This window comes from Carcharodon carcharias, chromosome 26, assembly GCF_017639515.1.
Source record: "Carcharodon carcharias isolate sCarCar2 chromosome 26, sCarCar2.pri, whole genome shotgun sequence".
NCBI lineage: Eukaryota > Metazoa > Chordata > Chondrichthyes > Lamniformes > Lamnidae > Carcharodon > Carcharodon carcharias.
Window position 1 is genome coordinate 12,114,234 of NC_054492.1, and position 27,103 is coordinate 12,141,336.

At 42.3% G+C, this 27,103-nt stretch overlaps 1 protein-coding gene across 1 annotated transcript in view; it reads left to right on the forward strand.

Moving 5' to 3' along the window:
* bnc1 (basonuclin 1) overlaps window positions 1-27,103 on the forward strand; it is a 139,468-nt gene that overhangs the window by 15,069 nt on the left and 97,296 nt on the right. The window lies entirely within an intron of this gene.

Sequence of the window (27,103 nt, forward strand, 5' to 3'; positions counted from 1 at the left end):
TGTCAGATGGAGTGACAGTATTTGTCACTTACAGGTTTAGCATAAATTGGAAGCAGTAGGATTTTGCAGTAGTGTCCAAATGATGATCGTGGGTCTTATTCAGCTTGCTAGCCCTGGAAATGCAGCTCATGAGCCTAGATGACTTCTATGCCCACTTTCTGGTTTGATGGTTATGTTTGAACTGGTGGGAGTTGAGGCATGTTCATAGTGCTAAACAATGCCTAAAAGCATTGTTGGTTTTAACTTGTGTAGCTCCCAGGGATCCATGATAAATACTGCTAAAGTGGCCCACAAAAGCTTGGACACACCAGTTTCAACATATCATGTGTCTAATGCTGCTTGTAAATCGTGTTATTGACATAATTTGGAACACACTGCCTTAAAGGGTGGTGGAAACAGATTTAATAACTTTCAAAAGGAAATTGGATAAATACTTGAAAAGGGAAAAAATTTTAAAGGGCTATGGAGAAAGAGCAGGAATGTGGGACTGCTTGGATAAGGTTTTCAAAAGAGCTGATACAAGCACAAAGGGCCGAATGGCCTCTTTCTGTGTTGTGTAATTCTGAGTGGATTCTAAATAGACTATGATCCAATAGAAAACGTTTCTGTCCTCCATGCATGAAAATTAAATGGTTTTAAATTTCTTACTCCTATGTTTCCCCTCTTTTCCCCATCCCTCCAAATTTTACTGAAATTATTTTCTGTCCCTCTTTTTTTACATCTGCTTGTGCCATGATTCTCTGAATGACATTTAAGAAAGGTGACCTGATTCTATCCCTCCACATGTGCCTCTTCTTTAACTGATTTGTATATCCTAATTTTTAGCTTTTCCATTTCGCTCTGAAATTTCCCTCCCTCTCCCTCTGGGGGAATACTTTGCTTTAGTCATGTAACCCCAGACAATCAGCTGAGACTGGGTGCTGCTTGATTCAGGGAACTATGGTATGCAAAGAGCCACAGACTCGATCCTTGACTGTCTGATGAGCAGTTTAAGAGTATTATGTTTGAAAGTGTAGGAGAAAAATGCTTGCAGGCAGCTTCCCTTCAATAATACATAGCACGATGCGTTAGCATTCCTTTTAAGATGACAGAAGGCGACTGTAAGGTGATATTGATGAGCTGTTTTTCCCTAGGGTGAAACATGCAGCCTCTGAAGAGAATTGTGACCAACACAGACAGAAATTGAGACAGACTTTGTTCCTTAGCTATGTCATAATGGCAGGATTGCACTTGAATAATACCTCCTACTAACTGTCACATACAACTGGCCACATTCCTGAGGAATGACATACAATTTAATGCTTAACGGAAAAGATCAGATATGTCCATATTTAGTTTCTTTCCTTTATACTGCAATGAAAATGCATTAAATTTTGTTCTGCAGTCAATCTGGCCAGATTTCAGTTGCCGATGGAGCCAGTACTTGCAGCAGCATTGAATAACATATCAGTATTTCATAAACTAATTGTTCCTAGCAAGAACTTTTCATTTTAGATATCAAAGACAGATAATCTTGCAATATCATTATGTTCAAGTTTTTTTTTCATTCATGGAATGTGGACGTCACTAGCAAGACCGACATTTATTGCCTATGCTAATGGCACTTGAGGAGATGGTGCTGATTCGCTGTGACGAATCTTTATGGTCTGTATAGTGAAGGCACTCTCATAGTGCTGCTAGGGAGCGAGTTCAAGGATTTTGACCCAGCAGCAATGAAGGAATGATGATATATTTCCAAGTCAGAACTGGGTGACTTGGAGAGGAACTTGGAGGTGTTCTCCTTGGTCTTGAGATCTTTGCGTTTGATTCTTTGTAAATATACACTATATTTACTCGGGGCTTTTTGTTCTGCTTGTTCTCAGTCTGTGAAGTTTTATCTCTGTTTCTTCAATCTGTCTCGATCACTACATGAGGTTGAACAGCCATGAAAACAGCATAAAACAAATTGAAAAACATATTAAATAGTGACATAAATTATGCATGGTTAGCAACCTACATTGCTTCAATGACATACCTGATGTACTTTCTGTTTATATTCGTAGGATTGATATAAATGACTTTTTAAACCAAGTATGGATTAGGAAATAGGAATAACAGTGAGTTTGCTTTTACTGCTAAGTTAATGCAAGGTGTAAGGTGATGCAATGTGTGACTATCAGAAGGAAATGCTCTGCCTGAGCAGCAGCTTACATCTACTGACTACCAGCCCAGGGTCTTTGGCAGGAGACAGCAAGTGTTGGGGAAAAAAATCAGCTGGTCTGGCAGCATCTGTGGAGAGAGAAACAAACAGAGTTAATGTGTTGAGTCCAGTATGACTCTTCTTTGGAACAGATTCACATTGGACTCGAAACATTAACTCTGTTTCTCTCTCCACAGATGCTGCCAGACCAGCTGAGTTTTTCCAGCGCTTTCTGCTTTGGATTTCAGATCTCCAGCATCCGCAATATTTCGTTTTTATCTTTGGCAGGAGAGATGGGTTCAGGTGAACCTCATGTTATTGGTACATTGATGAATTACAATAAAACTATGTACCCAAGAAATTAGATGGCAAACTCATATGGCCCCCAATTACATTTAGAAACCAAATGCATACTGCTATAGATTGAGGTGCTTTAAACAGTCCTTTGGAAAGGATGGCCTTCATGAATTCACTCCATATCAGAGAAAGTCTAAAAGTAGATTTTTTTTCCTTGGGTCTCTTAGCACGATCGAGTGCATCCCTGGCACTACCCTGACCTTTGCTAGGCCTTGTGCCTAAAGGTTGGTGAGGAAATTTAGACTCCTGCAGTAATGCACCTGGCTACTAACACTAAGATGCTGAAGAGTCCAACTAACTAGAAAGCCCCAAGATCTTCAGGTAATTCGCAACCGGGGAGGGAGGGAGGGAGGGAGGGGCGGGTGGGGGGTGGGAGAGAGAGAGAGAGAGAGAGAGAGGAGGAGCACTAGAAGAAGACCTGTTACTTCCCTGAAGAGTCCTCGACCAGTCGGCAGGAGTCCTGCAGCAGACCACTGCCTCAGTTTTCTATAGCTGCCCCTAAAGATCATGACTCCAACAAAATGAGGCAGGAGGAATGCAATACCACTCCCACCTCATTATAATAGGAAAGCTTGGCTTGTGCATTCTATAGATACAGGTCCAGTTTCAAATCCTGGGAAATTTGCGAGTAACACAGGACTGGCGGGGAAGAGCCGGAGATTTGACGTAACAAGTCTCCATTCAATTCTACTTCATTGCGCTGGGGGAGTGATTTCCCTGGCACAATGAAGAGAAACAATTATTTGTGCTCTCATATAAAAATGGCTGTGGAACAGGTGGTGTTTTTAATTGGTTATTTTGGGTCTCCTTGCTTCAATATGATTGCTAGAACTTCTTTTAGTGCACGATTTGTTTATTTAGGCAGTTGGAGAGACTATTATATACTGAGCATGTTCTGTTCTGCCTCTATATGCAACAAACGAATTTCATAGTTGAATGGTGGTACAAATCTTCTAAGGTTATAACATCCATAAAGGTTAAGTTCTTTTTTCTGGATGCCACTCCCATTCAATGACTGATTGTTTACTTTTAAAATGTGCTTATTATATTAGCTCAATCCTGGAAAAAGAGAAAACAATTGATAAATTATACACACCTGACTTTCCCCATTCCTTTATTGACTTTCCTAAGTGTAGGCGATAGAAGTTATTATTTCTGCAGAGTGAAATGTGGATGCAAGTATCATTGTGAATAGGAGGCCAGAGCAATGGCAAAGTCTATCAAGACCTTTTATCTGAGATTCCTTAAAAAATGAGCCAGTATTGACTTCTGCCCATTGAGAATTAGGAAGTGATGCATTATTGGTCACCAACCAGCCAGCATATCTACACAGAAGGCCAGACTAGAATGTGTCTGCACTTCTCATGTGGAACACTGATTATTATTTCAATTGTTATTGGAGGACAGAGGGCATTATAATTTAATTATGAAAACCAGTTTTTTTCAGTATTCTCACAAAAATGGAGAGATTAATTGTCTAAATTCTTGCAATTTACTTTATAAGGTGCTTCCTGCTACTAACTGAAATGACAGTATGCATGGACTGATAGAAGTTTTAAACCATACATCTAAAATGATAATTATATATAAATATATATATATAATATATAGAATGATAGAAGCTAATCGTGTGGATTGATAAAAAGCTTACATGTGCAAGTGAAAGCTGTATAGTGAACAAACACTATTGATTAGTTCTACAAGACCCATTCAGCCCTTAACAGACCAGTGTAACATACTGAGATGTCATACTTCATTTTTATTCCTTCTGAAGTTGCGAGTGTCATCTCTCGGTGAAAGATTCCAGAAACATCTCCACCTCTAGGGCTGTTAAGCCAGTCCGAGTGTCCTGACCTCTAACCTGAGCTAGTTGGCTTGCCAGGGTAGTTGTCAGTGCTGTTTATGCTGCAGGAGACTGATGACATCCAGGTGGCTTCCTTTCAGTACTGTGTTATTGACCAGCCATGTTTGACCTCTAACCTAACTGTGTAGTGCCTTGGTACTACTGCTCACAGTTATGTGTGCATTCATTATGAAACTCAAACATTCTAGCAGTGATTCTCTGAAGACTTTTTTTTCCCTCAGAGGCTGTTTCACATGCATGTTTCTTTTCTTTTATATCTTGCAATAACTTGTTGAATAAATTAGGAACAAATATTATGAAGATCTGATTTAAAAATTATAGTCTTAAGTAAAAGGTTTTTGAAATTGTATATTTTCCATTTTGACAGGAGGTTGCCTTTTGTAGCTCCTTGGTTTTGCATGACTTTTTACACTTTTAACATTTAGAATAGGTCAGGGACATAAACAGGACAAGAGGCTATGGACGAAAACTGAAAAAGGCTATTTCCCCAGCTCTGCCAGTGAACCAAAGAAAGCTGCATTTGCTCTTTTAATGTTCAAGCTGTCAATTCAGATTAAATAATGTATTTGTTGACAGATTGATAGTTAAAATATTATGGGGTAACTTTAAGTTAAAATAACACCCTTTATGATTTTGTTGGGGACTGTGGTATAGACATTGGTCCCAATATTTATGGGGTCAAATTTAACAGCAGGACCTCACTTATTTATTTTCTTCCCCTCCTCCCGGCCAGTAACCAGACAGATGAGAGACTAGCCAGAGACTGAAAGCCAATGTTGACATGCTGCAACTGGGAGGCAGAAGGGGAGACCCTGGATGCAAGGTCAAATTGCGTGGGAGGGGGAGGAAAATCATGGATTGAAGGGAGGGGGAGAGATCACAGATGGGAGGCGGTGAGATGTAACTGATGGATGGTCGGTGGGGGGGGGGTGTGAGATTGTAAATGGGGTGGGGGGGAAGCAGAGTAGAGTGAGGGGCTGAGGGAAGCACTCCTCCTCCTGGCACACTTGCAATACTGAAAGGCCACTTACCCTTTTTAGCCTCCCTTTAGCTGTTGTGTTTCCTGAGCCCCAGAAAACCCATGCTGGAGATGTTACATTTAAAGGTGAATAAAATTCTGTGCAAAAGGACCTCATTGGCATTTCATAAAGATATTAAATGCTACAATAATATAACATCAATCCATCTTTCCCTCCGCAAGGGTGTGTTCTGAGGTTATTAAAGGCAAAATTCTGAGAATGCTGGAGATCTTAAATAAAAACAGAAAGTGCTGGAAAAAAACTCAGCGGGCAGGATTTTACCGTCGGCGAGTGGGGGGAGTGGGGCCGGGCCCTCTCACCGACACGGGATGATGTCGGACGGAACTCCTGATGTCACCGTGCCCCATTTAAATTTTCAGGAAGGCGGGCACAGCAAATCAGCTGTGCACCCGCCGACCTGTCAATGGCCAATTGAGGCTATTGACAGATTAATTCAAGTAATTATTGGACCTGTCCGTCCAACCTTAAGGTTAGCGAGGAGGCCGGGAACCCCGGCGGGAATTAGAAAAAACATGAAATCTCATCCACCGGCGGGATGAGGTTTCATGTAGCGTTCTAAAAATTTTGATAAAGTTTTGTTGGATATTATGAACATCTCCCAACTCATGTGACATTATCACATGGTTTTTTTTTCCAATTTTAATATTTTTGCACGTAAAGCTGATCTCCCTGAGGCACATGTGTGAAAGAGCACACTCTTAATTTTAGGAATCCCCCCCCCCCTCCGGCCACACAGGGAGTGCATAGTGCTTCCCTGCGGACGTCACACTGGGCGGGCCTTAATTGGCCCACTCATGTAAAATAGCGCCGCACCTCCAATCGGGGAAAGCCTGCCCGCCCATCAACCTCTCCCCCGACAGGGGGAAATTTCAGCCCAGCAGGTCTGGCAGCATCTGTGGAGAGAGAAAGAGAGTTAACATTTCGAGTTCAGTATAACTCTACTTTGGGATGGTATTGTGGGATTTATAGGAGAGGGCCTATTGGTCTGGGCACCAGGAAGAGGGTCTAGACTGTCTTAACATTTTCTCAAATGCCATCCATACACCACGTGTTACAAACATATGACCCACAGGTATCTAATCCACCTGCCTGGGTGACTGGAGTATCATTTCACCATCTTCATGTTGCTAGTTTTCTGGATGCAGCCTCATTAAGCCTCCATCACCTTAGCAAAGCACAGCTCAGTACCAGTGTTGTTGATAATCACTTTCAACGGAAGTCGAATGGAACCACATTGGGCTGTATGGTCCAGTACCTCAGTCATACTGAGTATGTCTCCATTGAACAATCAGTGGGCTTCACACTTGAAATTAAGTGCTGCTGTTAGAAAGTTTGCTTTCCAAGAACGTTATTTAAATGTTTTCTTAGTCAGCAGTGGTTGGTTACTCCATCATTGCAATGGAAGGTTACTCCAAACCATCACCATCCACTTCCAGATGTGTTTTAGGCAGTTATAACTTAATTGTTTCATACAGGAAAGTGTTACTTTACAATACTAACCTACTCCTTTTCTTTCACCCAATTGTGCTTTTTATGTTTTACATTTAACCCTCTGATCTGGATCATCTGATCTTTTAATGTCCAGGATATTGGCTTCAGTGTGAAGTGGCCGTTCATGTGCCAACATGAACTATTGATCAATTTTCATCTTATTTCAGTTCATAATGTTCAAAAGCTTTCTGTCAGGCTGCATGTATTCTGGTATATCTGTCTCATCGCAAGACATTTTAGATTCATATCCACAAAGGGATCACAATGTAACTCGGAAGACTGCCAAGCACCCTCAAGGTCCAGGACACTGTCTTGCAACAGTTTGAGATCTTAAATTGTACAGTTTAATTGCAACTTCAGAGAACTTTACAACATAAGTGTCCTTATCTGGGCATAACATTAGAAAAGAAAATGATAATTGCCTTCACCTCAAACCTCTCGCCCTGAAGTGAGGACCTTATTCAGTTTAGCACAATGATGCATCCACTCTGGCTGGCCTTCCACAGAACCTGACCCCTCTTTTTGGCGGTTTTGCATAGAACCTCCCCACCTCCGATATGTAGTATGGGTGGCCATCCACAGAACATCCCCTCCTCCTCTATTGGACAGTTATTGATTTACAGAATGAAGAACCAAATTGCCTGTACAGTTCACATTATTGACACAACTATTTTGAAGATGGATTGGAATCTGTGTATGTCTGATCACAGTGTGGATTTCCACAATCACTGCACTGTAGACTAGTTGGTATTACATTTTAATATATAAACTACTCAACCCCTTATGGCTTTATGATTGAGTATAGCCTCCCTCACACCACCCCACCCCCCCACCACCACATGTGGATATGGCCTACAAAGTTGTTTAACATAAATTATATGATAATTCATTTTAGCATTAAATTCCCACTTTGCTACATTGTAACGTAGCTTAATTTAACTTTTCACTGCAAAATGTGTCTGTATTATCACAAGTAGACTAGTGAAATATCACCAACGCACATCTGCTTTGAGATCAAGTAATTCGGACAGACTGTTTCTCCAATGAGCAGACCAAAGTTCCTTGATTTTTATCTTCTCCGATCACCACAGACTGGGTTGTTTTACTATTTTATGTATTTGATTAAGATTTGAGTAACAGATTCTTTTGGGGCGCACGGCTTGAAAGAACTGTTTCCAAAGCAATTTTAAGCGAAGAGCTCAAAAAAAACTTGCATTGAACCAAAAAAGTGACAAACAGAGCAATGATTTGAATTACATTGCACCATGACAATATTATTGGCCCAGAATTTGCTAGGAAAGTGACAAAAGTTTAACATGCACACTGTTATTAATGTGTAGATAACCAGCAATTTGGGAAGAGATGCACTGAGTTGCAAATCATTGCAAATTGCTGGGTGATTTATGCCAATCTGCTGTTGCCCTCTCAACATCAATGGTTTGTGCTCAACCTCCCCTTGAGTTTCAAGGCATTGCAGCATTTACATTGTTAAAACAAGTACAATTTGCTGCAGAAGTTTAGGAATGGTACTTAATGATGTAAGGACCCTGGTAATGACAAAATTTATATTTATGCTAACTCATGCAACCTCTCCAGCCCGGAAAGGGAACAGTTGAAACTGTGGATTCTCATTCCTGCAGGAAGTAAGTTGCAATTTTAAAAACCTAACTTTTTCTTTCTGTCTCTCTCTGCTTTTATTCTCTTTTTGTATCTAATTTGGCTTCAATTCATCCCTCCTTCTCCTCCTCTGTCATTCCTTTGTTTCTTTCTCAATCCTTAAAACTCAATGGTTAAAGTGATACACTGTTGAACCTGTTGTTCACCAAGGTCCCTGTTACCCTAAACAAAAACAGAATTACCTGGAAAAACTCAGCAGGTCTGGCAGCATCGGCGGAGAAGAAAAGAGTTGACGTTTCGAGTCCTCATGACCCTTCGACAGAACTTGCGTTCGAGTCCAAGAAAGAGTTGAAATATAAGCTGGTTTAAGGTGTGTGTGTGGGGGGCGGAGAGATAGAGAGACAAAGAGGTGGAGGGGGGGGGGGGCGGTGTGGTTGTAGGGACAAACAAGCAGTGATAGAAGCAGATCATCAAAAGATGTCAACGACAATAGTACAATAGAACACATAGGTGTTAAAATTAAAGTTGGTGATATTATCTAAATGAATGTGCTAATTAAGAATGGATGGTAGGGCACTCAAGGTATAGCTCTAGTGGGTTTTTTTTTATATAATGGAAATAGGTGGGAAAAGGAAAATCTTTATAACTTATTGGAAAAAAAAGGGAAGGGGGAAACAGAAAGGGGGTGGGGATGGGGGAGGGAGCTTACGACCTAAAGTTGTTGAATTCAATATTCAGTCCGGAAGGCTGTAAAGTCCCTAGTCGGAAGATGAGGTGTTGTTCCTCCAGTTTGCGTTGGGCTTCACTGGAACAATGCAGCAAGCCAAGGACAGACATGTGGGCAAGAGAGCAGGGTGGAGTGTTGAAATGGCAAGCGACAGGGAGGTTTGGGTCATTCTTGCGGACAGACCGCAGGTGTTCTGCAAAGCGGTCGCCCAGTTTACGTTTGGTCTCTCCAATGTAGAGGAGACCACATTGGGAGCAACGAATGCAGTAGACTAAGTTGGGGGAAATGCAAGTGAAATGCTGCTTCACTTGAAAGGAGTGTTTGGGTCCTTGGACGGTGAGGAGAGAGGAAGTGAAGGGGCAGGTGTTGCATCTTTTGCGTGGGCATGGGGTGGTGCCATAGGAGGGGGTTGAGGAGTAGGGGGTGATGGAGGAGTGGACCAGGGTGTCCCGGAGGGAGCGATCCCTACGGAATGCCGATAAGGGGGGTGAAGGGAAGATGTGTTTGGTGGTGGCATCATGCTGGAGTTGGCGGAAATGGCGGAGGATGATCCTTTGAATGCGGAGGCTGGTGGGGTGATAAGTGAGGACAAGGGGGACCCTATCATGTTTCTGGGAGGGAGGAGAAGGCGTGAGGGCGGATGCGTGGGAGATGGGCCGGACACGGTTGAGGGCCCTGTCAACGACCGTGGGTGGAAAACCTCGGTTAAGGAAGAAGGAGGACATGTCAGAGGAACTGTTTTTGAATGTAGCATCATCGGAACAGATGCGACGGAGGCGAAGGAACTGAGAAAATGGGATGGAGTCCTTACAGGAAGCGGGGTGTGAGGAGCTGTAGTCGAGATAGCTGTGGGAGTCGGTGGGTTTGTAATGGATATTGGTGGACAGTCTATCACCAGAGATTGAGACAGAGAGGTCAAGGAAGGGAAGGGAAGTGTCAGAGATGGACCACGTGAAAATGATGGAGGGGTGGAGATTGGAAGCAAAATTAATAAATTTTTCCAAGTCCTGACGAGAGCATGAAGCGGCACCGAAGTAATCATCGATGTACCGGAGAAAGAGTTGTGGAAGGGGGCCGGAGTAGGACTGCAACAAGGAATGTTCCACATACCCCATAAAGAGACAGGCATAGCTGGGGCCCATGCGGGTACCCATAGCCACACCTTTTATTTGGAGGAAGTGAGAGGAGTTGAAGGAGAAATTGTTCAGTGTGAGAACAAGTTCAGCCAGACGGAGGAGAGTAGTGGTGGATGGGGATTGTTCGGGCCTCTGTTCGAGGAAGAAGCCAAGGGCCCTCAGACCATCCTGGTGGGGGATGGAGGTGTAGAGGGATTGGACGTCCATGGTGAAGAGGAAGCGGTTGGGGCCAGGGAACTGGAAATTGTTGATGTGACGTAAGGTGTCAGAGGAATCACGGATGTAGGTGGGAAGGGACTGGACAAGGGGAGAGAGAAGGGAGTCAAGATAACGAGAAATGAGTTCTGTGGGGCAGGAACAAGCTGAGACGATCGGTCTACCGGGGCAGTTCTGTTTGTGGATTTTGGGTAGGAGATAGAAGCGGGCCGTCCGAGGTTGGGAGACTATCAGGTTGGAAGCTGTGGGAGGGAGATCCCCAGAGGAGATGAGGTCAGTGACAGTCCTGGAAACAATGGCTTGATGTTCAGTGGTGGGGTCATGGTCCAGGGAGAGGTAGGAGGAAGTGTCTGCGAGTTGACGCTCAGCCTCCGCGAGTAGAGGTCAGTGCGCCAGACAACAACAGCACCACCCTTGTCAGCGGGTTTGATGACAATGTCAGGGTTGGACCTGAGAGAATGGAGTGCAGTAAGTTCAGGGAGAGACAGGTTAGAATGGGTGAGAGGAGCAGAGAAATTGAGACGACTAATGTCGCGCCGACAGTTCTCAATGAAAAGATCAAGAGAAGGTAAGAATCCAGAGGGAGGGGTCCAGGTGGAGGGAGAATATTGGAGATGGGTAAAAGGATCCGTTGAACTGGGAGAGGACTCCTGCCCAAAGAAGTGAGCCCGGAGACGAAGACGGCGGAAGAAGAGTTCAGCATCATGCCGAGCCCGAAATTCATTGAGGTGAGTGAGTTATCCCTGTTACCCTGTTGTCCTCGGCCCTACTGTACTGCACCGTTAGCAGCTCCCACTTCAGACAATTTGCAGTTTTAAAAAAAAACACAAGCTGAAAGAAATCTAACTGCCAGGGGACAAGCTATGAGGTGCCCTTCCCCAGGGTTATTATATACTGATGACACCGTGGCATTGTTGGACAGGAAATGATGCAGCTTTCTCGCTCATCAGACATGACGACAGCATTGTTTTTGCAAGTTGGATGAATTTTGATTTCAAGTGAAAACAATTGTTCCTTATCTTTATTCTTTCCATTACCTGTTGTATGGTGAAATCCCTCTTCTGGCTTGCATTTTGAAAAACTTAACACTCCCTTTCCAATTCTTCATTACTAATCCAGAATACTGTCTACAGGAAATTTTCTCTGAAGTAATGTGTGACCCCCACATTGACCTCAAAATTAGTTGCTCTTTTTCAGATTTTGGTAGTCATTTGAAGAAAAAAAGTAACATTTATTTTGATGCATTAAAATATTAGACCATGTACATTGCAGAGATTGGGATGTACAATATGTCAGATTTGGTAATAAATTGAACCTGGAAATTTTCAAACAGCTTGGAACTTAATGTTTAAATTATAACTTTTAAAAGATACTGTTCATGATGGGGGAGGGGGGCACATTGAGATATTGATCTTTAGTTTTTGAGCTCCCAAACACTGGTGCACTGCACTGGGAGAGGCCAATTATTTCCATCAAAGAAGTAAGGGAGCATTTTTAAAAAATTCTTTCATAGGACGTGGACTTGGCTGGCTGGGCCCAGCATTTGTTACCCATCCCTAATTGCCCTTGAGAAGGTGGTGGTGAGCTGCCTTCTTGAACCGCTGCAGTCCATGTGGTGTAGATACACCCACAGTGCTGTTAGGGAGGGAGTTCCAGGATTTTGACCTAGTGACAGTGAAGGAGCAGTGATATATTTCCAAGTCAAGATGCTTTGTGGCTTGGAAGGGAACTTGCAGATGGTGGCATTCCCAAGCTACCCTTATCCTTCTAGCTAGTAGAGGTTGTGGGTTTGGAAAGTGCTGTCTAAGGAGCCTTGGTGAGTTGCTGCAATGCATCAAGTAGATGATGCAACTGCTGCCACTGTGCATCGGTGGTGGAGGGAATGAATGTTTAAGGTGGTGGATGGGGTGCCAATCAAGCAGGCTGCTTTGTCCTAGATGGAAAATCAAATGGGAAGTCTGCTCTGTGTTATTATATGATGCACATGTACCTTTCAGGGTGCATACCTTAAACTGCTGTCAATCATTATTACTGAGGATGTGATTTAGTAGTCCCATGACTCTGTGCTCTGAGTACAGCAGCAGAAGTCAGATGTGTATACCTAGCCAGCAGAGTATGTATATGGATTTATCCTCTAATAAAGAACCCATATTATTGTTTTACCAATCTTTGTTGCATGATCGGTATGATTACGTTGAATAGAAGAATGCAACATGGTGGCAGTGTGGTTTTTGAAGATTTAACTGAGAGGTATACAAGTTTCCATGTAGCAGAAGAATTGGTATGTAAGTGAAACAACTATCAAGTACTAACTCGCCGTGTCTAAGAGAGATCTGTAGTACTGTAGGAATCCTACACACTGTACTTTCGTTCTGAGACATGGTACCTCACCCCAGCCAGCAGGCACTGGGTCCCAGTAAGATTGCTCAAATTTGGGAGAACTGATTAATATAAGTCTACCTGCTGTGAAGTTTGTGCAGGAACAGAGATTAATTAGCTGACTCTGGAGGATCTAGCTTTAAGCAGAACTCCAAAGAGAGAGGGATTTATTCCTATTTTTCCTTAGTTCTGATGAAGAGCCATACGGACTTTAAACGGTAACTGCATTCCTCTCCGCAGATGCTGTCAGATCTGCTGAGTTCTTCCAGTTATTTCTATTTTTGTTTTTGTTAGGGATTTATTCCTGCTGCTTGCTGTTATATTCTTCTTCTCTACAGCATAAACATAGCAATCATATACCAGAATTGGTGAAACAATAATGTGGGTTCTTTATTTGAAGATAAGTCTATATTTAACTGTGAAACTATGAATAGTACATCTAATCTCTATCATTGCAGCTTGCAGACTGACTTCACATCCCAGACTATTATATCAGGTCCTGCTGAGGTATGTAATAGTTATACTAGTTTAAGATACAGCCCCCTTAAAGTTACATGTCATCGTACCACAACACTAGCTGTCCCTTTGGGAGGGTGGTGGGTCGATTAAACACTGGGCTAGGGAAGAAGAGTCCTTCCAGTAACAGCTTCCAACAGCCCCTAACAACTAGAAGAAGGATGAAAAAGTCTCTTTTTCTGTTCAATACTCCCTTTGAAGTCTGCAATTTCTTTTCATGCTAAAATCACTTTGTTGGGCGGAGCTTAAACTAAGCCTGAGAAGACAGAAACAGGTCAATAGTTCCGCCATTGCAATTAAGCAACAGCCTATAACCATCTAAGGCTGCGGTCACATAAGACACTGCAACTCAGGGAGCCAAACTAAGTTCTGAAGAGCTGTGTAAAGCCTGAATAGCTGTTTTTGTGGCAGAAACTCCTAAATAATCCTGCAAGAGACCACAGGGTCACCACAAAATTTGCAACACTCAATTGGAAGGCAACAAATTTCCTGTCTGAGGTTACTTTGTTCCACTGACGCTCGAAGATCAATTATTAATGAAGCTCAGCTTCTGAGTACACCATCTGCATTCGTGTCTTTTAGGCAACAACTGATGGAGACCATTGATCAGTTCATAAGTAGATGCAAGTATAAGGGGCGTGATTGTGATTTGACAGTGTCGGAGCTAGCCAGCAATATAATCAAGCTTGTGATAGCATCTAGACCAATGGAAGCATTCCAAAAAGTCCTCTTGGACCAAGTCATTGGTTACAGAGTGGAAGCGTTACTGCATGTACAAAGGCATACTACTGGGTAGACAGAGTCTACAGTCTGTGCCTAATTTGTCCACCATTGGCAGGATAGCCAATGCAGGAAAGCATAGGAAGCAATTTGGGCTCATAGATGCAGCCAGAAATTGCCCAGCTTTTAACGATATATGTAAGGCATGTGACACCAGAGGACACTGAAAGGACCAATGCAGAAAGCAATAATCAGAACAAGTAATTCAACATCATGAGAAGTCACAACTAGAGGCCAGACAGGCACAGCATTCCAATCAACTAAGAGCATGTAAAATACATTGTCATAATAAGACCCATGAAATGTCTAGCCAAGCTATACGGTCAGATGATAAGGATAGCCAGATCATCAATACACAAAGTGAGCAGACGTTCTAAATGGTGAACATTAAAACGTATTGGCACAGTGGTACCAACAGAAGCGTTTGCCACTATCCAGATTATCCACCCACAAGTGCTTGGACAGCATAACTTATACGCAAAATTAGATATGGGTGCAAATGCAACCCCCCTTCCATTTTGCACATTGAAATGTACCACATACATTGGTTAGTTGAATCATCACTTCCACTGCCAAACTCACCATGTACAATGACTCGGAGATTCCATCCCTGGGATCCATTACACTCGAGTGTCGCTACGACAATTCACACTGGTCATTCCAAATATTTTTTGTGGACACCATAGATCCAGTGATCACAGGTGTGAAGGGACCTGTCCTTGGTCACCATACATAGTATTGTGAAGACAATGGCGAAGACCACAAACCAGAAGGAGTACCATTGGAAACCCATGCTTACACTGGAAGAAGACCACCTAATTCTGCAACACAGATCATCAGTTGACGAGCTACATGGCACAATTGGAACTGAATATGTATACACATTCCAAACTTGAAAACTTCACTACTGCAAAACCAATGCAAAATTACTAATTGGCAGTCAAATGTGGATAATGCTCCCCAATACTCCCAGGAGTACAACATGAGTTAATCAAAAATCAGGGGAAGGTGAAAGATACTGTGAAGTAGATATAATAATGTCGATAATGTTTTAAAATAGAATTTAGTGGTGTGTGTGTCTATGTGTTAATTGGATTAAAGCCAGCTGGTCTAGAGGCTTTGATGTATAGAAGAGAAGTAGGTTTGAAATTTAGTTGGATAAACATAGGGAAACAGAAGGTGAGGTGTGATGGTGGCAATTTGCATCTTTAAATAGACCGTTCAAAAGAGCGGATGAAATATTACACCTAACCACGTGAAGCTCAGAAACAATGTGTTTTTAAAGCTTACGAGTCAAGTGGGTATTATGAAAGTGGTTTATTGTTAGAAGATTTAAAGCTAAAAAAAACTGTGTGACAATGATAATTTGCATTCAAAAAGGAAAATATGTATAAAGGAAGATAAGGCTGTTGGTAAAAGGAGGAGGGATTCTAAGATCTAAAGCCTCCAACCTGTCAGCCTCGAGTCTGTCTGCAAGGACCCAGAGCTGAAAGAAACTAATTTTGAATGTGACTGTCCATAGTGTGCTTTGCCTGGGGTCTGTTTAAATCTGTGTTTTACTGTTGCCTTACCGGGGGTCTAACTGAGAGTCAGATTAATTAGAGAATTTTTGTAGTCATTATAGTCAAAATTTTGTAGACATATGTATTTACTTACAACCTTTCTTGTGTTAATAAATATTTAACTTAGTTTTACAAAACAAAACCTCTTGAGACTTGGTGGTCTTGTTACTACTGAATTCAAAGTCTGCATCTCGAAACGTACAAATTGCAAAAATGGGTTATGACAGTTCAAGTTTCCTTCTGGGATTTGAACAACTCAGCCTTTACCATCGGCTGTGTCATAATAATACCCATGACCAGCATGTGGGTAATGAATTACCCAACCTGATCATTGGACAAAAAGTTTGAGTACAATGCCCAACTGATGGCACATGAAATTCAGCAGAAATCGTCAGCATTTGCCCAGAACCAATATCGTATCAAATACGAACACCATATGGCATGATGGTGCAGTGAAATAGATGCAAAATCAGGACAATATCACAACCAGAAGCATTGAGTAATGTTATTGTGAATATAACATGGTCTAAGATGCAACACAGATAAAGCACTGCTCACCAGTGTTCTGAACACATACATCAGCCTCCAACCAAGATCGCTGGAACGAAATCTGAATGGGTAAGCCATCCACTGATACGTTTCAGAGATTTGTAAATTTATTGCTTTGTATAGGGGTAGATTCAGACACAATGGCCCGGATTTTCATCCTCGAGGTGGCTCAGTATGCTCACCTCAGAAGAAAGTGCACACCAAGGCAGGATCTTCACTGCTGGGGGCATGGTGCGAGCTGGAGTCGGGCCAGCTGATGCAGGAAGAAGTGCGGAGGCAGCCACGGGCTGCTGGGTGCTGAGGTGAGCTGTTTAAAAGGCCCGCCTCGGTGCTGGGGGACTTTGTCTCAATGAAAACGAAAGCAAAGGCCCGCCAGCCCTCACCCCTCACGCCCCCATAAACTGCCCATGCCCCCTATGCCAAGCTCTTGAACTTTCATGCCCATTGGATAACTACTTTTAAATGTTAGACAGAACTCCTGGATTGGTGAAAGGGCACAGGAACCCTAGATGATTTCCAGTCAGTGCATCAGACTCAACCTCATCCACTGCCTGTGTTAAACAAAGAAAAGAGGCGTGATCTTATCAAATGGTGGAGCAGGCTCAAAGGGCCAAATGGCCTACTCCTGCTCCTAAGTCCTATCTTAATATGGTCCAATGTACACTTTCTAGAACCAATGAACACCACAGTGTAAAGTGGTATGTTTAAAAAAAGCTTTGAAAAAATGTAATCCTTTGATCACTTTCTGCTTGTAAAAAAAAAGTCTGGACAAGCTACTAAAAGTGTCAATATCCTTGAAACCACTCGAGTTGTGTAAACAAACATTGTGAAATTGACCACAGGAGATCAGAGAGCCTGAGCTGTCAATCAAACATTGTTTCCTCTGGGGTGCAGATGTTCTGCTATTCTAATACATGTCTGGGATCTCAGCCAAACATACATGGGTGGGTGGGGGGAAGTGGGGGATGTAACTTGGCATGGGGGCAAGAGGAGGACTTTTTGAATTTACCTTTTAAGAGGTCTCCTCATGAAGTCTAGGGGTTCACAACTCCTCTAAGGGGCCATGAACCACGACTCTTGAAAAAGCTGGCCCAACTTCATGAAAACTGTGGAGGAGTCGGATATACCTATCCCTGTGATGGAGCTGATCTGGTCGGGAGTGCTGGATGCGAGTTCTGACAGGAAGCAGCCCGCACCCTTCAACGGCACTCCCAAAAATTGCACAGCTCGGGAATGGGGTCGGGAATCCCAGAATCTGGACTCGCCCGCCATTTTTAAAGGGCTCCCGAGTCAACACAACTCAAGTGAAAATCCAGCCAATGTTATTCTCTTTTGCTTTCATGTAAATTGTTTGATTCTTTAAGGCGAAACCTCCAGTTTAGAAAAAATGGAGGATGTTGCACTGTACCTTTAAGAGCGGTATCTTAAACTCATGTCAAACACTACCATCAAAACAGAATGTGATGTAGTAGATCTCTGTAATCCAAACACAGCAGCAGACGTAGAAGTCAGACATATATACCTCACCTCCTAGTTGACACAGTATGTATATACCACATTATTGTTTTACCATTCCTTGTTGTATGATTGACACGTATACATTGAAAAAAAGAATGTAACACTCTGGGTTATACCTTTCATGGAAGCTGGTGTCTCCTGTGTACTAATGCCTTTGTGGACAAGACAGTTTTATGCTCTCCTAAGTATGGGCATGTCCTCTCAAAGTTTAAAATTCAGGAAAATATTGATATTTACTAGATCATCCTTTAGGAAACAGTTTAAACTGCATCAAGATGTGTATGTATTTGAGGTGTCCAAACATAGTGCACTCCCTAACTTGTCCTTTTTTTAATAGTATTTTTGTTCATTTGCAAGGGATGGAGCGCAGCTAACAGTATGTGTAGAACAACCAAGCTCAAAAATCCACAATTACTTGGAAGTTGAACATGTTGAATTTTCCAGCTTTTAAGGTAAATGTTTAAATCCCAAAATGAAAATTCTTCAGCAAAAAGATTTGAAGAGCAGGTCATCCTCTGAATTTTGGAAATATGCTTAGACGGCTATGAATGAAGGATTATATCTAATTTGTACCTCAGACTACTGCATTTCAGGTCCTCACTAGAATATGTAATCATCACCAGATGGTTCTGTTTGGCATTTCCACTTCTGCCATGTGCTGAAGATAGGAATGGGATGTTGATGGCTATTTATAGCCTTCTGTACCGATATTGGAAATATTTAATAGAAAATGTCCAGAGGAGTTGAGATATGAGATCTCCTCTTGATTATTGTGTCACCAACGGTCTCAGGGTAGCAATGTTAAGTTGCTTCTTGATGAATATCATACATGAAAGCAGGAGATTAATGTGCCCGGGCCTAATTATTAAGAGGCTATCTGTCCAGACATGGAATGGTATGTCAGATGCATCTGTTGTATCTCCAAGTGCTGGACTGATGTGACAGAACTATTAGAGAGATGGCTTTTTGACTTCAGGGAAAGGTATGCTTCTCAAAAACTACATGTTCTCACTTACAGTCAGGGCTAATGAATTGTGATGTTCCAGGATGGGTATTTACAGATGTTGTAAATCTGTGGCTGGTATATGTAAAAAGGCTTTTTCAAAAAAAAAGCAAACTCACCAAGCTCGTAGGTATATAATTGCTTCTTATGTTAAAATAGGATTATGTGTATCACTCTGTGACGGATTTTGGTGCATACACAGCGTAATTAGGGAGGATTTGTTTTTATGTTCAACTTTTGAGTGTGTTCTCTCGAATTAAAACTTGTAATATAGTTTTTAATTAACCCCCGCCCCTCAACTGGAACAAGTATGTGGATGGTCAGAGTAAGAGCAGTAGTTTTGGTCAGTAAACCCATAGGCTTTATACCTGGGCTTTGTCACAAGTGCATAAACACTGTATCCAGCTAGTCTCACTGAGTGTGGTGAAGTCCAGTGTATTTCATGCCATGCAATTCCAGAACAAATTATCATTTAACTGTGCAGTCGACCTATGCAAATATACACTAGTTGACGAGAAAGAAAGTATACTGTTTCTTGGGAAAATAAGTTTTCAACAATTTTAAAAGCAACAATGTGATTTTAAAAATTAATGTCAGAACCTTGCCTCCATGTCTCATGATTCATTTGACAGGTATAAGTAAGCTGGTGCAAATGTGCCCATTATTATGTGTCTTATCAGATTGTACTAAAAGCATTATAATTTGCTAATGTACTAATCAATATTGTAATTCTATTAGTAATAAAGTAGAAGCATCATAAACTGGTATTTCCGTACCAATGGATCAGATCAGTCACCAATTTGACCTATGGTGTGAAGGAACACAGGTCATAGAAAATAGATCTCAAAGTGCAGGTCTCCTCAGATAAATCAGTTTTCTCATTTTTTTCAATAAAAATATCCAGTCTTTAGTTTTGCCTGCAATCGAAGCTTTCCAAATCAAAGTGTTAACTTTGCTATCTACAAAGCTTACACATGCAGATTAATTGTGGCACGTCCAATATTCCACAAGCCCCTCAGGTCATTTTGAAGTCGAGAAACACTTGTATGGGGGTTGAATAATGCACAAAGGCAGAGGTGACGCCAATATTTCATTGGGGGCCAGAAGGTGGATGGGAGTGGATATGGGAGCGTTGCAGCGAGATACCAGCAGGAAGGGAGCAGGGCCCTTCTTTAAATATGCAGATTGGGACCAGATGATCACATTGGGACCAACTGCAACTTTAGTCGGAGCCCTGAGCAGGGCCAGACCTGCTGTTTAAGGGGGCTAAGTGGAAAGAAAAGACTGCGGCAGATAACAGTTAAAATGTAATTTTAGGCTCCCATGAGAGGCAAGGAGAGCCTGACTGATTGGAGGGGGCTGTTCCCAAGGGTCCCTGGCTGTAGCCTCCTGCCACTGAACTCCCACTATCATGCAGCAGCCAGGTAGTGGATCTGATTGGATTTAGGCTGGATTCCAAAAAATTTAATGAGGCTTGGCTGTCAATCACAGCTTTCCAAAGTCAGCATTGGTAAGGAGGCAGTTAGGTTGGGATGGATATTTTTATTTGTTCTCTAGATATGGGTGAGATTGGCGGGAGGCAGAATTGATTATCCACCCCTGATTACCTTGAGAAGATGGTGTCAGATCATCTCCTTAAGTCATTGCAGCCATTGTACTGATAGTGGTGCATTCTGTTGTTGATAGATGGAGCGAGGCTGCTCTCTTTTCCCCCTCTGATCCAGGTGAAACTCTGTATTGCTTGCAGAATTTGACATATATCTTGATGTTTGTATGGTTATGATGTAGATAGGATGTCAGGTTGTGCTCAGGATGAGAAATGCAAGCAGTATCTGAAGTTCAGAAGCTCAGGCAGGCTCCAAAACAGCTCCTTTCTGCATGAACAATGGGCAGCTGAGAGTGCAGCTAAGGCAGTGGTATGACAGAGATTGCTGCTGCCTATGTAATATCAGACACTGGATTACTGTAACATAGAGTGCAGTGCATATGAGTGTCATGAGAAAGACCATAGAGGAGCCACATTCAGCAAACATTAAACTATCTATTGCACAAGAACACATTTGAGTAACAGCAGTGGCTCAATGTAACAAATAGCCGATTAACTAGTGCTGCAATCATTGAAATATATTTCAATGGGTGGAAGGTTGGTGTAATGAGTCAGCAATAAGTTATTTGATATCAGCCAGGCAAATGAAGAATATTTCTCTCCTTGTTGTGTTTGGCACCCATTTCAGTTAAGTGAATTTACTGAATCCTTCTCTGACCTCCAGTTCGTCCCATTCCTTTCTATAATGGAAGACACAATAGGGACAAATACCTGTTGCTTTCCTTTTATTGGGATTGCTGAATTATGCAGCTCATTAATGACTATGTATTTCTTGACATGAAATTACAGAGTAGTTACGATTAATTGAATCTGCCACTCCGTAATGACTTGAATTGCTGTTTCCATAACACTTAGATGCTGCTTAAACCTATGTTGAAAACTGAAAGACAGTTTCATTACAAGTAGAATTGCTTTGCCAGATGAGAGTAGGCTATCATCAAAATTACCAGACTTGGAAACTTGCCCTCTCTCAATTCATCAAACACTTAGGCTTTTGTTTCTACTTTCTATGGTATTACATTAGTTGGGGAAATTATTCTGTTTCTGTTGTCCTGTTTCTGTACTTTGTTATCACCCAAAGGTGAGATTCCCCAAAGTTGTTGATCCAGACGAGACCCCTCGATTTGTCGCTGTCTGGCTGGTACACCCTCAAATTGTATTATGCCCCAGGTGAGGAAGGATGCACTGGCTCCCTGCCTTTATTTAGAACCGCCCCCCCCCCCCCCAACAACCCACCCACCCCCGGTCCCTGTTGGTTGCAAGATTCAATCTAAAAAGAGTCCCTTTCGTGGATACCTTTTTCCCCAGACCCAATCATTCTGGCTTTGAAGGAGCCAATTTGAGCAGACTTTCTTGAGTTAAAAGTAAGAGTAAGTTTGTTGCGATTTGAGATTCCAGTAGAATTGACTTTGGTAGGCGAATGGTCGGTTTTGAGGTTCCAGTAGAGTTGACTTTGGTAAAGAGAGAGAGAGAGAGATCTGGATGCCTGTAAAATGGCGATTTGCATGGGTACTGTGTGTGCCTGTTACTTCTGAGCCAAACTTCCAGCCCTTGCTTTCTCTCAGAACACCCTCCAACAGACAGCTTTTCAGCTCATTTTTAACCCCCCCCCTTTGTATATTCCAAGCGGGAAGCCAATTCCCAAATCTGTCTGGGCATTGCGCACAGGATTCCTTGATGAGAATATACTCCTCTCCCGTTATGTCCCATTCTCTCTACTGGAGGGAGCAACTAGATTCTGGATGTCTTTAGAAGTACCTTGTCTGGCAACAGGGTCGGATTCCATTACCTCTTAGGGAGTCACCCTGTAGCATTCCAGCCAATGGCTGGGTGTGCATTTTTTTAAAACTCAGGTTTTATTTTTAAAGCCCAATATTTCCGGATGCAATTCGGTGTTTTCTCCTTCATTTTCATGACAACCTTGATGCATTGGATCACCTGGGTGCAGTGCCACAGTGGTATGTGGAGGATCATTTGGCACCAAAGTACCAGCCAAACTTTCCTCAGTTATGGGCATGTGATCTTAACCCACTCCATTCTTCTGAAGTTGGCCGATCGGACTGAGATGAGGAGAAATCTCTTCATTCAAAGTGTTGTGAATCTTTGGAAGCGCGGAGGGCTGAGGATACTCAGTTGTTGATACATTCGGGGCTGAAGTTGATAGACGTTTGGACTCTAAGGGAATCAAGACAGGAAAGTGGAGTTGCAGTCAAGAATCAGCCTTTATCCCATTTCACTTAACTGAAATGGGTGCCAACCACAACAAAGAGAGAAATGCTCTTCGTTTTTTGGCTGATATCAAATCACATATTGCTGACTCATTACACCAACTTTCCACCCATTGAAATCTATTTCAATGATTGCAGCGCTAACTAATCGGCCATTTGTTACATTGAGCCACTGCTGTTACCCAAGTGTGTTCTTGTTGCCATGCCTCATCAGAGATGCAGACTCAAGGGACTGTAAGGAACACTCCTGCTCCTATTTCTTATGTTTTTTGGGTCCTCCCTGTGTTGTGGCCAGGCACGGAAACAGGAATATCCACCCTATGTCAACGATGACAGGATCACCAAGACTGCAAAAAATGAAAGAAACAATTATTAAGTTGCAAAAACAGTTAAATTAGTGTGATTTATGTATACTTTGTTCTTAAGTTTGCTTTTGTTTTAAATGCTTCCCCTTTAGCTGTAAGAGTGGGATTCTGTTGGTAGATTTGTGTGTGCTAAATGAGTATCTAATCCTTTATTCCCCATCCCCCTCCCCTTTACGCAACACAGCGATGCACCGTTGACCCCAGTTCTTCAGATGTTTCGCTTTTGCAGTAGGAGGATTGACTGGGGAATGCACAGCTCTCAGTGGCCTGCCCTCCTGTTTTGTTTCATTTTCCATGCTTTATGGAGAAATATAAAAAAAAGCGTTGGGATTGAGGTATGTTGGGACGTCCTTGCCAACCTTGATGGAACTCCAGTGTAAATGATTTATTTTCTGATTGGCATCCAGAAGGGTACTGTGCATGTCCTGTTCCTTGTTGGGAAGGAAAAGGTGGCAGATTTGGACCTATAATATCAGTAACTAACCAATTTCATCTGCTTTGCTTCCTTCTCTTCTCCCTTCCCCTTGATTCTGATCCTCTTTGTGAAAGTGGAATTGTTTTTGTATTTACACATAGCGCAAACAGAACTTGAGCTTTGCATCTGAGTGGAAGTTGGCCCCATGATTTCTGACATTTTTGACAAGAAATAACAAACATCGCAGCAGCTTTCTGAATCGACTGTTTTTTTTTCTGTTCCATAATATAAGCTCCGGTGAAATCCTTTTGTTTTGTGTTTGGGGCTTATTATTGCTACAGCACAGTTTATTATTGTAGCTTAGTTTATGATTTCCTGTATTGTACCACATCAGGTGAGTTTGCTGTCCCCTTGTGTGCTGGGCACTCGTTCTTCTTTGAAGATATAACACAGCCCAGAGCCTCACAGGCCAAAAAACACAACACGATCAGAATTATTAAACTTAAAAACAATGCACCTTGGAGTTTTTCTTTTTATGGTTTATTCTGTTGTACTCATTACCCTTGACTGTAGTCGTTGCCCCTTGAGGTGCTGTCAAAATGAAAGGAATTGATTTTTTTTTTGCAGACAACTTCATGACCAAATGAACTAGCTGCTGTATCTTAGCTGCACTTCATTGAATCAGCATGTTCAGCTCATGTTCTGCTCCTTGCCTTTAAAAACACAGCAAAAGCAATTCCGTCAATACCCCTTGTGGCCTGGATATAGTGACCTCCAAAGCCCGAGGTGCTATGCTAGTTACAGATACCATGTGATATCTTGGTCTGTGTTTCAGCAGATTCCCATCCCACTGATAATTGTGCTGCCCAGCATGCAGTTAATTATATTGACTTTATCACAGCTGGGCTTTCCTTGAGCCTTAGGTGCAGTGTGCAGTCAAACCTCTCTATATTTTAACTCTCTACCAAGCTAGAATAGATCAAAATGAGCCCAGCATTTAACTGCAAACTATGGCACATTATTTAGCAGTGAGTTTATGAATCCAAGGAGCAGGCTGCATTACAAGGGAATTTTAAATGTGTAGGGTTTTGCATGAACAGAAATGGATTCTCTTCTCTAGTTTCACTAATGGATCAGGCCTGTTTATAACCGATGATTACTAATTCAGTAGGGTTCTGTGAAGATGGGTATTGCCATAATCTTTTTTTAAGTGCACTAATTTTTCTAACAAGTCAGAGCTGGGCTTTTTGTGAGGCTATTTTTTTGGTTCCTGAGAATAGTGAAGATATTTTAGTTTGTGTACTGTCTTAAAATGCACTTTTTAAAAAAAAATTGGCAAATTTATAACCTATGGAAGTCCACATGAAGAATGTGGTTTCTCATAAATGCAAGGCATTAGGAAGCACTTAGCCTGCAGCTACCAGCTTGAGTTTGAGTTTCAGCCAGATAGTAGGCCCAGCCACACTGCCTGGATGGAGGTTCTGCTCTGAGCTCCTGCCCTACTGGCTAATCTTCAAATCGTCAACACAAAGTGGTGGGCAGTAACTCGCACCCAGTGGCCACCTGAACCTGAACATGAGACCAGGAAGCTTTTCACTGTGGATCTGACGCAGCCAGATCTAATTCTATTCTCAACAGCCATCCACATTCCAGCAGGCTGCACTAGACAATGGTCAGGAGCAGCAAACCTGGACAGATCATCGGGCTAACTGGAGCCCTCTACAATTATCTCATAAAATCTCAGGTGTAGCCCAGTTTATAGTGCTCTCTGAATCAGCAGAGTCTTGAGCACGTAATCTGAGTTGATACTCCAGTGCAGTACTAAGGGAATGCTGCAATGCTGGATGAGACATTAAACCTAAGCCCTGTCCACTCAGCCTGTCAGACAGAAAGGAACCCATTGCACTATTTTGCAAAACAGTAGGGGAGTTCTCACTGGTGTCCTGGCTAATGTTTATTACTGAAAAAATTGATTATCTAGTCATTATCAGTGGACAGGAGCATTCCTGTGTGCAAATTGGCTGCTGTGTTTCTCACGTTCCAACAGTGACTGCACTTCAAAAGTAATCCATTGGCTGCAAAGCAATTAGCGATGTCCTGAGGTCATGAAAAGCATGATGTAAACACACGTTTTCTTTCTTGTCACTGCATGAGACTAAATAACTGATTCCAGACAGTGAATTGTTCCAGTCTGTATGACTTGGCATAAATTTAAATTGCTAGCTAATTTTCAATGGTGTTGCCTATGGTTGTGATGTTTGGTTGCTAAGGTGGAGCTGTTTTCAACCTGGCATGTCCCTTTAAGGGCACTGTGGCTCCTTGTGGTGGAATAGTCTGAATATGTACATCAAGTTAGAGGTTGTTTGTTAATGAGTGTGCCTGTAGGGTGGCAACTACTTTTAAATTCATGACTTCTGACTTTGAGAGGCCGGTTTATCAAGATCAGGAAAGTAAACAGAAAATGACCAATATATTTATGTGTCTGTGTGAGAGACATTTGAAGTGTGGCAAACATGCTGTTAATGCTGATGCATATTAATTTAGCTGTCAGCCTCGGTCCGGTGGGTAGTTCTTGTCTCTGAATCAGAAGGTTGTAGGTTCAAGCCCCAATCCAGTAACTTGAGCATACAATCTGGCTGCCTCTCCAGTGCCCTACCGAAGGAATGCTGCATTGTTGGAGTGCTGAATTTCAGATGAGACGTTAAATCAAGGCTCCGTCTTCCCTATCAAGTAAACGTAAAAAAATCCTGTGGAGTTATCTGAAGAAAAGCAGAATGTGTGCCCTCTGGTACTTTGGCCAATATTTATTCCTAACCAGCATTCACTAAAAGATTACCTGGCCATTGTCACATTTATGTTTATGGGAGCTTGCTGTGGGCAAATTGGTTGCCACGTTTCCTACATTATAACAGTAACTACACTTCAGAAATACTTAGATAAAAGCAAAAAACTGTGGATGCTGGAAATCCAAAACAAAAATACTTGGAAAAACTCAGCAGGTCTGACAGCATCTGCTGAGAGGAACACAGTTAACGTTTCGAGTCCCTATGACTCTTCATTGACTGTAAAACATTTTCCGGTTGCCTGAGTTGTGAAAGGTGCTATGTAAATGCAAGTTCCTTCCTTTCCCTTCTTGGTGATCCTGTTGAATTTAAGTTGCTTTGAGTGGGGGGTTTGTCCACTCACCCAGGACAGTAAGGCGACGGCCAGGGTGCTCCCAACAACTGTCTTTATATAGAGATGAGATTAACTCACCAGACAATAGGAAAGTGCTGCCACTCTGGAACTTCAAATGAAGGGTGAGTAAACACTACTGCCTTTGCATTGTAGTTGTACCGTGCTAAGAGCTTGGACCCATAAACGGCGACAGTCTGCAAACAAAATATGTAGGGCAGTCTCCGGCTCGGTGTGTGCCCTCTTCGCTGTTTGCACACGATCTTTTCTCAAAGCATAGATATGCTAACACCACCCCCCCCCCCCCCCCCATAGTAAGTGACTACTTTGCTATTCGATACATTAGTCTTAACCTGCAACTATTTGCAGAGAGCCGTCAGA